The sequence below is a fragment of the Gorilla gorilla genome, chromosome 21 (genome assembly GCF_029281585.2).
Source record: "Gorilla gorilla gorilla isolate KB3781 chromosome 21, NHGRI_mGorGor1-v2.1_pri, whole genome shotgun sequence".
In the NCBI taxonomy this organism is placed as follows: Eukaryota; Metazoa; Chordata; class Mammalia; order Primates; family Hominidae; genus Gorilla; species Gorilla gorilla.
Genome location: NC_073245.2, coordinates 36,171,790 through 36,187,924, shown reverse-complemented (window position 1 = coordinate 36,187,924; position 16,135 = coordinate 36,171,790). Strand labels below are relative to the sequence as shown.

Sequence of the window (16,135 nt, the reverse complement as noted above, 5' to 3'; positions counted from 1 at the left end):
GCCGCATCCCGTTGCTGGCTTCCTTCTCCGTCGCTGTGTCGAACTGTTCCTGGATTTCTGAATGAGGGCAAAGTGCGAGAGGAGTGAAAACCGTCTTCTTGAAGGTCTGTGGGCACCCTCCTGGGGGTGGACAATGAGCACCTGTGAGGCCTTTGTCCTTGGCTGGGTTGTGGTCATCTTGATCCTAGCAAAGAGGCAGCTGAGGATGGGAAGGGTATTAAAACCCTTGCGAGTCAGGCTGGAGGCTCAGAGCCCCAATAACGAAGCAGGGCCACAGAGAACTCCTGCTTTGCCAAGCCTCAGGGACTGGATTCTAAGACAACCATGGAAATCAATGTGATGGGAGAATCAGCTAGAGCCTCGCGGATACGCATTTGCTGGGCCGACTCGCGTTGCGCTCCTGGAAGGCAGGCTGTGGCCCCTTTAAACAATGGCGACTGCACAGTGGCAGGGGGAATCCTGCCGCAGCCGCTGCGATGGCGGGATGCAGGTTCCAGTAGGGGGCGGCAGGGGAGAGAGGGCCACGGGGGTCCCAGGGCCAAATCCCGAGGAGTCCTGTCTCAAAGACTTCCTTAAGCTGACTTCCACCGGTGGAGGGAGAGCTTCAGGGCACCTGCTGGCATCTGAAGACCCCTCTTAAGATCCGATTTTGGACCCCTCCGGGTGAAGACGGATGGGCTCACCACATCTGCTGAGAAAAGAAGGGCCTCCTTGCAGGGCACAATGATCACATGGGCCTCAAGTTGTGGTGTCAGCAGAAAAATCACTGACCCATGAGCCCTCTGCCTCCCTCCTCCTTTGAAAGAGCAGTCGCCTGCCCCACTTATAAAAGCTCTGGGGCCCTTGCAAGCTGATACCTCTTTTCAGGACACATGCAAACAGGGACAAGGGCGATTCCGAAGTGGAGTCAATTCCAACATGCTTGGCACTGGCGTATCCCAGAGCAGATGGTGTGAATGTGTGTCACCGAAGGCATATGGGGTGATGGCGAAACACAAGATGGTGTTCAGGCATGTGCCAGGTGGAAGGGGGCCACAAGTGACCTTTCCATCAATGCCAAGCAAAATCAAAGAACACCTGGATCCAGGAGGGGGCCAAAAGATTCAGGGAGTCAGTCCACCCAGGAACAGAGGAGAGAATGTTTCTCAATAACGAGACTGGAAGTGCAGATGAAATGTGACACTGCCTGTCTTAGAAGACTAGGCTGGTCGCAGTGGCCTACCGCTCATTCTAGGCAATCCACCAACTGATGAGGTGAAACATGGAGACCAAGGTAGCTTGCCTATCTGAGACACCTATGGAAGTCAATCTCTCCAGGGTCATCCAACCAGCCCAATTAAGCAGAAAAAGGTTAACAGAGAGAAAAAATAGTGATGCGCATGTCCATCAAGTGTCTCCCTGATGGACTGGAAAGTGATCTTTGTTGAAGACATTCAGCCAGACCTAGATGCATCTAGGCACCACAGAAACAGGGGAGACAGAGCAAAAGGGAGGACAGAGCAGGGGCCAGAGCTCAGGTAGGATACAGCACTTTGCCACCCCCACGGGCACAAGGGGAGGGGGGCCGAACCAGTGACTTGTCCAGAGAGGCCAGCATTCCCGTGACAGGGATTGTTGCCATCTCCCATTCCCGGCTTCCTCTTCAAGACTGTATCGTGGTGTGGCTTCATTTCTCAGAGAAGAGCCATGAAAAGATGCAATCATCTTCTTGGACGTGTGTCTGCTCCTCTCCTGCAGGACAGTGAGCTCCTGTGGGGCTTTTGTCCTTGGGTGGAGTGTGGTCATCTTGACCCTAGAAAAGAGGCCGCTCAGGATGGGGATGATAGTTCAATTGCTCCGGGACCGACGCGTCTCCTCACGTGGTCGAGGCCTTCACAAACCCAAAGTGGAACAGCCAGGAAAACGACTGACAGCTGGCCACATGAACCAGGCAGAGATGCAGAAAGAGGCTCACCAAAGACCAGCCGACATGCAAGAAATCACTTTCTGGCTCACAGGCACATACATCCAAACACACACACACACCAGAGCATGCACACACAAACACACACACACAAACCGACAGAGAGAGGGAAAGAAACAGAGTGAGAGACAGCGAAAGAGGAGAGAATGGGAGACACACACACACACACACACACACACACACACACACACACACACACACCGTTACACGGCAGTGGCATGGAAACACACCCTCCTCAGCCCGAATGCCACCCCTGAGGCTGGAGGCTTCTGCTCTCGACGAGAACGACCCTTGGGTGACAGAGCAGCCCAAGAGCACACAGGCAGGCCTGTCCTAGAGATCACGGGGGCACGACTTTTGGGGAGACTCACCTGAACACCATCTGGGCAGGCCTGAGGCTAGGCTGCCGCGGTGTTTCCCACGGACTCCGCTGGGGGGTTTCTTCATCCTGGTCGGCCCTTTGCGACTCTTGGCATCCAGAGACACTCCTGTCGACCCTGTGGAGAGGTCAGGCCGGAGCCTCGGAGTCCCGACGCCCAAGTACTGCCACGGAGGGCTCCTGCTTTTCCAAGCCTACTGGACTGGTTTCTAAGACAACTGTGGGAATCACTGCGATGGGAGAAGGGGCTCGCGCCTCGCGCATGCGCATTGGCTAGGCCGACTCGCGCTCCGCTCCTGGCAGTCAGGCGGAGTCCCCTTGAAACAATGGCAGCTGCGCGGCGGCAGGGGGACTCCTGCTGCAGCCTCCGCGGCGGCTGGATCCAGGACCCAGTAGGGGGCGGCGTGGGAGAGAGGTCCGCGGGTGACCTCAGGAGTCCTGTCTCCAGGTCCTGCTTGAGCCAACTTCCACCGATGGAGGGAGAGCTCGAGGGCGCCTGCTGGGGTCTCAGGACTCCTCTTTGAATCACATCTTGGACCCCTCCGGGTGAGAAAGGATGGGATCACCACATCTGCTAAGGCAGGCAGGGCCTCACTGCAACACAGAATGTTCCCATGGGCCTCAAATCATACTGTCAGCTGAAATTTCACTGACCCATGAGCTGTCTGCCTCCCTCCTCCATTGAAAGAGCAGTGGCCCGCCCCGCTTCTAAAAGCCCTGGGGCTCCTGCAAGCTGATACCGCTTTCCAGGACAAGTGCAAACAGGGACAGAGGCGATTCCCAGGTGGAGCCAAGGCGACCACGTGTGGCACTGGCGTATACCAGAGCAGGTGGTATGGATGTGTGTCACCGAGGGCATATGGGGCGATGGCAAAACAAGCAATGGTGTCCAGGCGTGTGCCCAGCTGAAGGGGGGCACAAGTGACCTTTCCATCAATGCCAACCAAAATCAAAGAACACCTCGGATCTAAGAGGCGGCCAAAAGATTCAGGGAGTCCGTCCACCCAGGAGCAGAGGAGAGGATGTCCCTCAAGAATGAGACAGGAGATGCAGAGGACATGTTTCACCACGCCTGTCCTAGAAGACTAGGCCAGTCACGGTCGCTTACCGTTGCTTCTAGGCAATCCACCTACACATGAGGTGAAACATGGAGACCAAGGTAGCTTCCCTGTCTGAGACACGCATGGAAGCCAAGAGCTCCAGGGACATCAAACCTGCCCAATCAAGCAGAAACAGGTTTGGAGAGAGACACAATCATGACACGGATCTCCAGGAAGTGTCTACCTGACGGACAGGGAAATAATCTTTGTTGAAGACATTCAGCCAGAGCAAGAGGCATCTAGGCGGCTGAGAAATAGGGGAGACAGAGCGAGAGGGAAGGCAGGGCAGAGGCCAGAGCTCAGGCAGGATACAGCACCATGCCACCTCCACGAGCATAAGAGGTGGGGGCCAGAAGTGTGACTTGTCCAGAGAGGCCAGCGTTCCACTGACAGGGATTGTTGCCAACTCCCATTTCCGGATTCCTCTTCAAGACTCTATCGTGATGTGGCTTCATTGCTCACAGAAGACCCGGGAAAAGATACAACCTCATTTCTGATGTGGGTCCACTCCTCTCCTGCAAAACAATGAGCTCCTGTGGGGCTTTCGTCCTTGGCTGCAGTGTGGTCATCTTGATCCTAAAAATGAGGCTGCTCAGGATGGGGATGAGATTTCAATTGCTCCGGGACCAACGCATCTCCTCACACGGTCGAAGCCTTCACACAGCCAAAGTGGTACCAGGGTGAAAACGATTGACAGCCAGCCACAGGACCCAGGCAGAGACACAGAAAGAGGCTCACCAAAGACAGGCTGACATGCGAGAAATCGCTTTTTGGCGCACAGGGCACATTCGTCCAAAGACACACTCGCACACGGGCACACACACACAAATGGACAGAGAGAGGGAAAGAAATACACAGAGAGTGAGAGACAGAGACAGAAGAGAGAATGGGAGACACACACAGAGTCATACAGCAGTGGCACAGAAACACACACCCCCAGGCAACCCCTGAGGCTGCGGGGTTCTGCTCTGGATGAGAACGACACTCGGGTGAGAGAGCAGCCCAGGGGCACGCAGGCTGACCTGTCCTTGAGATCCCGGGGGCACGACTTTTGGGGAGACTCACCCGAACACTGTCCGGGCAGGCCTGAGGCTGGGATGCCTTGCTGCTTCCCCTGGACTCCGCCCGTGGTCTCGTCATCGTGGTCAGCGCTTTGCGACTCCTGGCATCTGGAGCGACCCCGTGGAGCGGTCAGGCCGGAACCTCGGAGTCCCGACACCCAAGCACTGCCAAGGAGAACTGCTTTGCCAAGCCTCGGGGACTGGTTTCTAAGACAACCGTGGGAACCACTGTGATGGGAGAATCCGCTCGTGCCTCGCGCATGCGCATTGGCTGGGCCGACTAACGCTCTGCTCCTGGCAGTGGGGCTGCGTCCCCTTTAAATAAGGCCGCGGCTGCTCAGCGGCAGGGGGGCTCCTCCTGCAGCCTTGGCAGAGGCTGGATCTGGGGTCCCGTTTGGGGCCGCGTGGGAGAGGGGGCCGCAGGTGTCCTGGCCCAGGGCCAAACCCCCAGGAGTCCAGTCTTCAGGACCTCCTTGAGCTGACTTCCACCGATGGACGGCGAGCTTCAGGGTGCCTGCTAGGTTCTCAGAACTCCACTTCAGATCCGATTTTGGACCCCTCTGGGTGAGAAAGGATGGGTTCACCACATCTGGTGAGGCAGGCAGGGCCTCCCTGCAGCACAGAATGATCACATGGGCCTCAACGCGTGGTGTCAGCTGAAAATTCACTGATCGCTGAGCCTTCTGCCTCCCTCCCCCTTTGAAAGAGCAGTGGCCTGCCCCGCTTCTAAAAGCCCTGGGGCTCCTCCCAGGTGACACTGCTTTTCAGGACACGTGCAAACAAAGACAGAGGCGATTCTGAGGTGAGGCCAATGCGACCAAGCGTGGCACTGGCGTATCCCAGAGCAGATGGTGTGAATGTGTGTCACCGGAGGCATATGGGGTGACGGCGAAACCAACAATGGTGTCCAGACATGTGTCCGGTGGAAGGGGGGATCAAGTGACCTTTCCATCAATGCCAAGGAAAATCAAAGAACAACTGGGAACCAGGAGGGGGCCTGTGCCTGAGTCCAAGCCACATTTTGAAATGCCTGCCAGAGGATTAAAGAGGTTTCTGCAAAATTCACCCCACCCCCAACCCTCCACGGCCCAGGTAGCCCTGACCCAACCTCCCCTGCAACCAGCCCCAGCCCCAGATCCAGCCCCAGCTCCAGCCCCAGCCCAGTCCCTTTGGTTCCTTTCCCCGATATTCTTTACCATCAAAAGATCCAGGGAGTCAGTCCACCCAGGAGCAGAGGAGAGGATGTCTCTCACGAATGAGACATGAAGTGCAGAGGAAATGGGACACCACCTGTCCTAGAAGACAAGGCCTGTCACTGTCGCCTAGTGCTCATTCCAGGCAATCCGCCCACCCATGAGGTGAAACACGGAGAGGAAGGAAGCTTCCCTGTCTGAGACAAGTATGGAAGACAAGAGCTCCAGGGTAGGCAATCCTGCCCTACCAAGCAGAAACAGGTTGAAAGAGAGAAACAATCACGACAGGGATCTCCAGGAAGTGTCTCCCTGACGGCCTGGGATGTGATCATTGTTGAAGACATTCAGCCAGAGCAAGAGGCATCTAGGCCCCTCAGAAGCAGGGGAGACAGGGTAAGAGGAGGGACAAAGCAGAGGCCAAAGCCCAGGCAGGATACGGCACTGTGCCACTGCCACGGGCATGAGGGGAGGGATGCCAAAAAGGCGGCTTTTCCAGAAAGGCCAGCGTTCCAGTGACTATCTGTGAAAATGCTTTGTGATGTGTGGGTTATCCCTCAGAGTTAAACATTTGTTTTGACTTAGCATTTTGGAAACACTCTTTTTCAAGAATCAATGAAGGGATATTTTGAAGCCCATGGATGAGTATATTGGTAAACTAAATATCCCACCATAGAAACTATCAACAAATTATTAGTGAAAATGCTCTGTGTTGTGTGGATTCATCTCACAGAGTTAAACTTTTGTTTTTATTCTGCAGGTTTCAAACACTTTTTTGTAGAATCTACAAAGGAACATTTCAGAGCCCGCCGAGGCCTATAGTGAAACCTGAATATCTTGTGATAAAAGCTAGAAACAAGCTATCTGTGAAAATGTTTGTGATGTGTAAATCTATCTCATAGAGTTATACCTATGTTTATATACAGCAGGTTGGAAACACTCTTTTAGTAGAATCTAAAATAAGAAATTTCTGAGTCCTTGAGGCCTATTATAAAAAAACGAATATCCCTGATAAAAACTGACAACAAATTATCTGTGAAAATGCTTTGAGATGTGTGGATTCATCTCGCAGAGTTAAACCCTTGTTTTGGTTCAGAAGGCTGAAAACACTCTTCTTGTAATATCTATGAAGGGAAATTTTGGAGCCCATAGAGGCCTATACTAAAAACCAAATATCCCAGGATAAAAACTAGAAACAAGCTATGTGTGAAAATGTTTTGCAATGTTTAGAATCATCTCACAGAGTTAAACCTTGTTTTGATTGGGCAGGTTGGAAACATTCTTTTTGTAGAATAAAGGAAGGGACATTTTGGAGCTCATTGAGGCCAATAGTGAAAAACCACATATGCCATGATAAAAACTAGAACAAGCTATCTGTAAAAATGTTTTGCAATGTGTGGTTTCATCTCACAGAGTTTAACCTTTATTTTGACTTAGCAGGTTGGAAACACTATTTTTCTAGAATCTGCAAGGGGTCATTTCAAACCCAATGAGGCCTGTAGTAAAAAACTGAATATCCCACGATGAAAACTAGAAACTAGCTATCTGTGAAAATGCTTTGCAACGTATGGATTCATCTAACAGAGTTGAATGTTAGTTTTGATTCAGCAGGTTGGAAACTTTGCAGGTTGGAAACATTCATTTTGTAGAATCAAAGAGGGGACTTTTCTTAGCCCCCTGAGGCCTATAGTGAAAAACCAAATATCCCATGATAAAAACTAGAAACAAGTTATCTGTAAAAATGCTTTGCAATTTGTGGATTTGTCTCACAATGTTAAACCTTTGTTTTGATTCAGCAGGTTGGAAACTCTCTTTTTGTACAATTGATGAGGAGATATTTCAAAGCCCATTGATTGAGGCTTATAGTGAAAAACCTAAAATCCTAATAAAAACTATAAAGAAGCTATCCCTGAAAATGCTTTGAGATGTGTGATTTCATCTCATAGAGTTAAATCTTTCTTTTTATTCAGCAGGTTGGAAACATTCTTACTGTAGAATACACGACAGGACATTTCAGAGCAAATTGAGGCCTGCAGTGAAAAACAGAATATACTGTGATAAAAGCTAGAAAAAAGGTATCTGTAAAAATGCTTTGTGATGTGTAGATTTATCATACAAAGTTAAACCTTTGTATTGCATCAGCAGGTTGGAAACTCTCTGCTTGTAGAATCTATGAGAGGTCAATTTGGAGCCCATTTTGGCCGGTAGTGAAAAACAAATATCCCATGATAAAAACTAGAAAAAAGCTATCTGTGAAAAAGCTTTCTGATGTCTGGATTCATCACACACAGTTAAATCTTTGTTTTGATTCAGGAGGTTGAAAACACTGTTTCTGGAAAATCTATAGAAGGCAGGTTGGAAACACTTTTTTTTGTAGAACCTACGAAGAGACACTTTGGAACCCATTGAGGCCAGTAGTAAAAATACAAATGTCCCATGATGAAAACTAGAAAAAGTTTTATGTGAAAATGCTTTGCAATGAGTGGATTCATCTCCCAAGGTTAAAGCTTTGTTTTGATTTAGCAGATTGGAAGCACTATTTATGGAGAACCTACGAAGGGACATTTAAAGCCCATTGAGGCCTCTTTTAAAAAATCGAATGTCCCACAATGAAAACTAGAGATAAGCTATCTGTGAAAATGCTTTGTGATGTATGGATGCATCTCCCAGAGTTAAACCTTTGTTTTTATTCTGCAAGTTGCAGACAGTCTAATTCTGGAATGTGTTAAAAGACAATTCAGGGCCCATTGAGAACTATAATAAAAAAACAAATATTCCTTGATAAAAACTGGAAAAATCTATCAGTGAAAATCCTTTGTGTTGTGTGGATTCAACTGAGAGTTAAAATTGTTTTGATTCAGCAGGTTGGAAAAACTCTTTCTTAGAATCTATAAAGCGACATTTCACAGCCCATAGAGGCCTATAGTTGTAAAACCAAATATTCTGCTATAAAAACAGGAAACAAGCTATCTGTGAAAATACTTTCCAATGTGTGGATTTATCTCACAAAGTTAAACCTTTGTTTTGTTACAGCAAGTAGAAAACAATCTTTTTGAAGAACATTCAAAGGAATATTTTGAAGCCAATTGAGGCCTGCAGTGGAAAACAAAATACCTTATCATAAAAACTTGAAACAAGTTATCTGTGAAAATGCTTTGTGATGTGTTCATTCGTCGGACAGAGATAAACCTTTATTTTGATTCAGCAGGTTGGAAACACTCTTTTTGTAGAATCTAGGAAGGAACATTTTGGAGCCCATTGAGGCCTATAGAGAAAAACCTAATATCCTGTGATAAAATCTAGAAACAAAATATCCGTGAAAATGTTTTATGATGTGTGAATTCATCTATCAGAGATAAAACTTTTTTTGATTCAGCAGGTTGGAAAAACTCTTTGTAGAATCTATGAAGGGATATTTCAGAGCCCATTGAGGCCTACTGTGGAAAATCGAATATTCTGCAATAAAAACTACAAACAAGCTATCTGTGTAAATACTTTGCCATGTGTGGGTTCATCTTACAGAGTTAAACCTTTGTTTTGATTCAGCAGGTTGAAAACCTTCTTTTAATAGAATCTACAAAGGGACGTTTCAAAGTACATTAGAGGCTATACTGAAAAACCTAATACCAGTGATTAAAACTAGCAGCAAGCTACCTGTGAAAATGCTTTCTGATATGTGGATTTGTCTCACAAACTTAAACCTTTGTTTTGATTCAGCAGGTTGGCAACACTCTTTTTGTACAATCTATGAAGGGACATTTTGTAGCTCACTGAGGCCTATAGTGAAAAAATGAATATTTCAAGATAAAAATTAGAAACAAGCAATATTTGAAAATGCTTGGTGGTGGGTGGATTCATCTCACAGAGGTAAACCTTTATATTGATTCAGCACATTGGAAACACTTTTTTTAAAAATCTACAAAAGTACATTTTGGAGCCCACTGACAAGTATATTGAAAAACTGAATATGCCACGATACATACTAGCAACAATCTATTAGTGAAAATGCTTTGTGATGTGTGGATTCATCTCACAAAGTTTAACCTTTATTATCATTCGGTAGGTTGAGAACACTCTTTACGTATCATATACAAAAAAAAGATATTTTTGTGAACATTGAGGACTAAAGTAAAACACCAAATATTTCACAGTAAAAACTAAAAACAGTCTATCTGTGAAAATGCTTTGTGAAGTGTGGATTTATCTCACAGAGTTAAACCTTTGTTTTGATTCAACAGGATGAAAACACTTTTTTATAGAATCTATGAAGGGACATTTCAGAGCCTATTGTGGACTATACTGAAAAACCTAATATCCTGGCATAAAAACTAGAAAGAAGCTATCTTTGCAAATTATTTGCGATGTGTGGATTTATCTTACAGAGGTAAACCTTTTTGTATCAGTTAAACCTTTTTTTTTATTCCCCGCAAGTTGGAGTCCTCCCACCTGACCATGGGGCCATGTTGTGGACAGCTTGTGCAATGAAGGGAATGCAAGGATGGAGTTGGAAGCACTTCCTGTGTCATCTGTCTGCACCTTTTTTTGCAGATGAAGGTGCAGGACCCCATCCACACCTCAGCAGACTGTATGCTCACCCATATCTGACCTTATTGCTGCTCACACTCCTAGTTCTGGAATGAAATCCCAAGATGTTGGAGGAGTGCTCCCTTCATGACGTGAAGCACCTGCTTGGCTGCAAACGGAATTCGAATTGGATTCAAGCGGCCTGTGGACAGGACTGCTAGGGTTCCGCCCTGGGTTGGCCACAGGACAATGAGAGTGGTGTGCTCCTCTTCTTTCTAGAAGAGTGGCTCCTTTGTATGGGGAGGTGATTTGTACACCTGTGAGTCTCAATCATCCCCCCAACTCACCGTGGACTCAGGAACCACGGAAAAACAAAGAACATGCAGCCCCATAGGCCAAGCAGAGCCACACAGACAGGTGCACCAGAAGGTGGAGGGACTAGAAAAAAAAGTGCTGCAGTGCATTAAACACATTCCCTTTAGCAGATGCCCCTCACACACACACACAGACACACACAAACACACTCACATACAGCCACACACACACACGCAGACATTCAAACACTCACAACACTCCCACAGAAACACACAGCCTGGCAGCTCCTGAGGCTGCAGGGTTCTGCAGAAAGCTCCTTCTGAGAGAGAGCAGCCTCAGAAAACAGAGGCGGGGTGTACCTAGAAATCACAGGGAGGGAAGTTTCAAAAAGACTCACTCCCACACCGTCTAGGCAGGCCTGACTCATCGTGGGTATCCTTTTGGATCCTAAGGGATTTTGTGGTTTATTCCTGGGGCTCCACTTGATGTGTCTTCAGGCTGACTCGCCACTGCCCACTCCTAGGATTGTGGGAATATCCCATAGAGCCCTCAGAGTAGACAGGTGATAGTTCAATGCCGACACACATCCACAGAGGACTCCTTCTCCACCAAGATGAAGGGACTTGTCACCAGGCAATGGTGGCATTCACTGTGACATGAGCCACTGCTCACCACTGGTGCCTGGTGGCCTGACGGTCACATGTGCATTCACCAAGCAGGCTCAGGCACCTGGCTGTCAGGGCTGTAAGCCTGGCAAAGCTCAGGAAAATGGTACAGCCAGAGCTGGCCTAGTCTCCAGAAAAAGGCTGCCTGCAGCAACCCACTGCAGCACGCTAATAGTCTCGAACATAGGGCCTTCATGAGCCATCTCCAAGGTAGGGTCCCACAGGAGAAGGAGGAGTTTGAAGACTGTGAGGTGGGCTCTGGAGACTGGTCTTCTGACTCCATTCCCAAAAGAGGCTGTGTGCATGAATTGCGTCTCCTGGGGATGGGAATAAAGTCTGGTGAGTTGTTAAGAGGTCTCTGGGTGATGGAATAATATCTGAGATCCAAGTGGCAGGTGTCAGTGGAAGATGGCCAGGCCCTTGAACCCCCTGCCTTCCTTCATCCCGGGCCTCACAGGGGCTCCTGCTTCTCAGCACAGCTCTCTGGGAAAGGCAGAAACCACGACAAAGGCAAGTCCAAGGTGGAGCAGTGTTCTCACACCTAAAACAGGCCTCTCATGGGTGCACATGAGGTTGAGAGAGTGTCTCAGAGGCTGCCTGGGGCAATTTGAAACCTGAAAACAATGTGCAGGAGTGCTGTTGATTGGCAATGTGGACCACCCATGAAAGCAAAGAAAAATCAAGGCTCTCCTGGGAGAATGAGCAGACTTGTGCAGGAGTCCAAGCCATGTTCAAGGATTCCTGCCAGAGGACTTAAAAGCCTCCTGCAAAGTGCAAACAATGCCAGCCACCACTATGAGACCACTACCCACAACCTGGTGTGCGGCCAGCCTACCCAAAATGCCTTTTGCTTTCTGATATTCCTGGCAACGAAAATATCCACAATGAAAGTCAGTCCCATCCACCAACAGCCCAATGAAAAACCCCATCCACAATGAGAAAGGAAGTGCAGATGACATGAAACAGAGCCTAGATTGCCAGGTAAAAGCCAGACACAGCTGCCTGTTTCTCATCCTACAGGAGTCATGCAGCTGTCCTTTAGAAGTGGGAGAACAAGCGTTATCTTGATGGTGGACATAATCGAAATTTATGATTCCAAAAGTATCACAACTGCCCAGTCATTAAAATGTGACAGTGTTTATAAGAAAACACTCATGCAATGGATTCCCATGAGAGTCGTCCTCCATGAACTGGGAAACTTTTAGTGTGGAAGACTTTGAGCCAGACCCAGAAAAACCCCAGGTTCATGAGGAACATGGAAGTCAGACTGAGCCAGACCTAGGACACTCTAGGCCCACAAGGAACATGGAAGTCAGGAAAAGAGGAGGCCAGTGTGTAGGCCACATCCAACCCAGCATCAATCCATCTCACTCCAATGTGGCTCTGGGAATGAAAGCTCAATTCTGGAGCTGACCAGAAGGGCCCCAGTTTGCAATCCTACTTTTCCCTGCATGATTGAGTCATCCCACCTGGGCACCAGGCCATGCTGTTGACTGTGCAATGAAGGGAATGAGGGGATGCAGTTGGAAGCAACTTCTGTGTCATCTGTCTGCACCTTTTTTGCAGGTGAAGGTGTGAGATCCCATCCACACCTCAACAGATTGTATCCTCACCCTTATCTGACCTTATTGTTGCTCACACTCTGTGTCCCAGAATAAGATTCTGAGACAATGGAGGAGTGCCTCCCTGATGACCTGAAGCACCTGCTCAGCTACAAACCAAAATAGAGGTAAGTTCAAGAAGCCCTGCGACTGGACTGCTGGTGTCTGGCCCTGGGTTGGTCACAGAACAATAAAGCACGGGAAGTTGTCTGTTTTGGGGTGTGGTGTGCTTCTCTTCTTTGTAGAAATGTGGCGTTTTTGCAAAGGGAGGTGATTTTGACCCCAGTGGTTGTCAGCCGTTCTTCCAATTCACTGTGGATTCAGGAACCATGGAAAAATGAAGAACATGGAGACCCTCAGCCCAAGCAGAGCCACAGAGACAGGCCACCAGAAGGTGGGGTGACAAAAAACAGTGCTTCAGTGCGTTAGCCACATTTCTTTCAGCATACTCCACTTACCCCCACACACAGACATACACACACACACACACACTCACATGACCACATTCACACGCAGATATCCACAACTTGAAACACTCCCACAGAAACACACATCCCAGCAGCTTCAGAGGCTGTGTGTTTCTGCAGCAAGCTCTTCTTGGGAGAGAGCAGCCTGGGGAACACAGGCGGGCTGTACCTAGACATCACCGAGGGGGGCAAATTTTAAGAAGACTCACCCCCACACCCTCTAAGCAGGCCCCTTCGGGCCATCTACATGGTCAGGTCCTGCTGGAGGAGGAGGCACTTGGAGACTGATGTGGGTGCTGGAAACTGTTCCTCTGATTCCATTCCCGAAAGAGGCTGTGTGCAAGAATTGGGTCCCATGGGGAAGGGAATACAGTCTGCTGAGATGTTAAGGGGTGTCCAGGTGATGAAATCATACCCAAGACCCCAGAGGCAGATGTCAGCAGAAAATGGCAGGGCCCTTGAGCTCACTGCCTCCCTTCATCCTGGGCCTCACAGGGGCTCCTGCTACTCAACATGGCTCTCTGGGAAAGGCAGGAAACATGACAAAGGGAAGTTCAAGGTGAAGCAGAAGTCTCACACTTCGAACTGACCTCATGGGTGCAGATGCAGTTCAGAGAGTGTCTCAGTGGCCGTCTGAGGTAATTGCAAGCCAAAAAAGTGTGTTTAGGAGCGCTGATGAAGAGTAGTATGGACTCCTCATGAAAGCAATGGAAAATCAATGCTTGCCTTGGAGAATGAGAGGGCCTGTGCTAGAGTCCAAGCCATGTTCAAGGATTCCTGCCAGAGGACCCAAAAGCCTCCTGCAAACACCCGAATCCCCCATAGTGAGACCACTACTCACAGCCTCGAGTGCAGCCAGCCTACTGGAAGTATTTTTTGCTCCCTGAAATCCCTGGCAGCCAAAAGATCTGTAGAGAGAGGCAGTCCCCCCTAGCAACAGATCCATAAAAGGTCCCCTCCACATGAAGAAGAACATGCAGATGATTGTAACAGAGCCTAGATGAGCAGGCACATCCAGACACTGCTGCCTGCTTCTCATCCTATAGGAATCATGCAGCCCTCTGATAAAAGTGGGAGAACAAGAGTTTCCTTGTTGGCAGATATGGTAAAAATGCTTTGCTATGTGTGGATTTTCTTTTCACAGTTAAAACTTTGTTTTGATTCAGAAGGATAGACCCTTTTTTGTATGTCCCTATGAGGGAAAATTTCAAAATCCATTGAGGCCTATAGTGAAACACCAAATATCCCGCGATAAAAACTACAAAGAAGCTATGTCTGAAAATGCTTTCCAATGTGTGATTTTATCTCACAGAGTTAAACATTTCTTGTGATTCACTAGGCTGGAAACTCTCCTTTTCTGGAATCTAAGAGCGGATATTACAGAGCAAATTGAGGCCTATAGTAAGAAACTGACTATCCTGTGATAAAAACTAGAAACAAACTATCAGTGAAATGTTTTGTGATGTCTGGACTTATCTCACAAAGCCAAATCTTTGTTTTAATTCAGCAGTTTAGAAACACTTTCACTGTAGAATCTACAAAGGGATATTTTAGAGCCCACTGATGCCTATAGAGAAAAATGGAATATCCCGCGATGAAAACTTGATGCAAGCTATCTATCAAAAGGCTTTGCGAGGCATGGAATTATCTCACAGAGCCAGCTTTTTGTTTTGATTCAGCACGTTGGAAACAAGTTTTTTGTAGAATCTAAGGTGAGACATTTTGAAGCACATTGAGGCCTGGAGTTTAAAACCAAATATCCTGCAACAAAAACTAGAAACAAGCTATCCGTGAAAATGCTTTGTGATCTGTGAAATAATGTCACACAGTTAAACCTTTGTTTTAATTCAGCACTTTGGAAAAACTCTTTTTGTAGAATCTACAAGGGGACATTTCGGAGCCCATGGAGGTCTATAGTGAAAAACAGAATATCTCACGATAAAAACTATAAGTAAGCTATGTGTGAAAATGCTTTAGGATGTGTGGGTTCATCTCAAAGAGTTATACCTTTATTTTGATTCAGCAGGTTGAAAACAGTCTTTTTGTAGTATCTACCAATAAACATGTCACAGCCCATTGAGGCCTACAGTGAAAAACAGAATATCCTGCGAAAAAAGCCTAGAAGCTTGCTATCTGTGAAAATGCTTTGTGATGTGTGGATTCATCTTACAAATTTAAACCTTTCTTTTGATTCCATAGGTTGGAAACACTATTTTTGTTGAATCTAAAAAGAAAAAAATGTCAGAGCTCATTGGGGCCTATAGTAAAAAAAAAAAAAAAAAAAAAAAAAAAAAAAAAAAAAAAAAAAAAAAAAAATTCCACGATGTAAACTAAAAACAAGCTATCAGTGAAAGTGTTTTGTGATGTGTGGATTCTTCTTACAGAGTTAAGTGTTTTTTTTAATTAGCATGTTGGAGACACTCTTTTTGTAGAATCTATGAAGGGACATTTCAGAGCCCTTTGAGACAACATAGTGAAAAACTGAATATCCTGCGATAGAAACTAGAAATAACCTATCAGTGAAAATAGTTTGTGATGTGTTGATTCATCTCCTAGAGTTAAACCTTTGATTCAACAGGTTGAAAACACTTTTATTGTAGAATCTATGAAGAGCATTTTCAAAGACTTTGAGGCCCATAATGAAAAATCAATTATCCTGCGATAAAAACCAGAAAGAAGATATCTGTCCAAATGCTTTGCAATGTTTGGATTCATCTCACAGAGTTAAGCCTCAGTTTTAATTCAGCAATTTGGAAACACTCTTTTTGTAGAATCTACGAATGGGAATTTCTGAGACCTTGGAAGCATATTGTAAAAAAACGAATATCCCACACACACAAAACTAGAAAACAGCTATCTGTGAAAACAAC

General features: G+C 47.1%; 1 pseudogene; it reads left to right on the top strand.

Annotated features, from left to right (window-relative positions):
- Positions 1 to 3,967: 3,967 nt before the first annotated feature.
- LOC129529040 (protein FAM27D1-like) lies at positions 3,968 to 15,930 on the top strand (annotated as a pseudogene).
- The last annotated feature ends 205 nt before the right edge of the window (positions 15,931 to 16,135 follow it).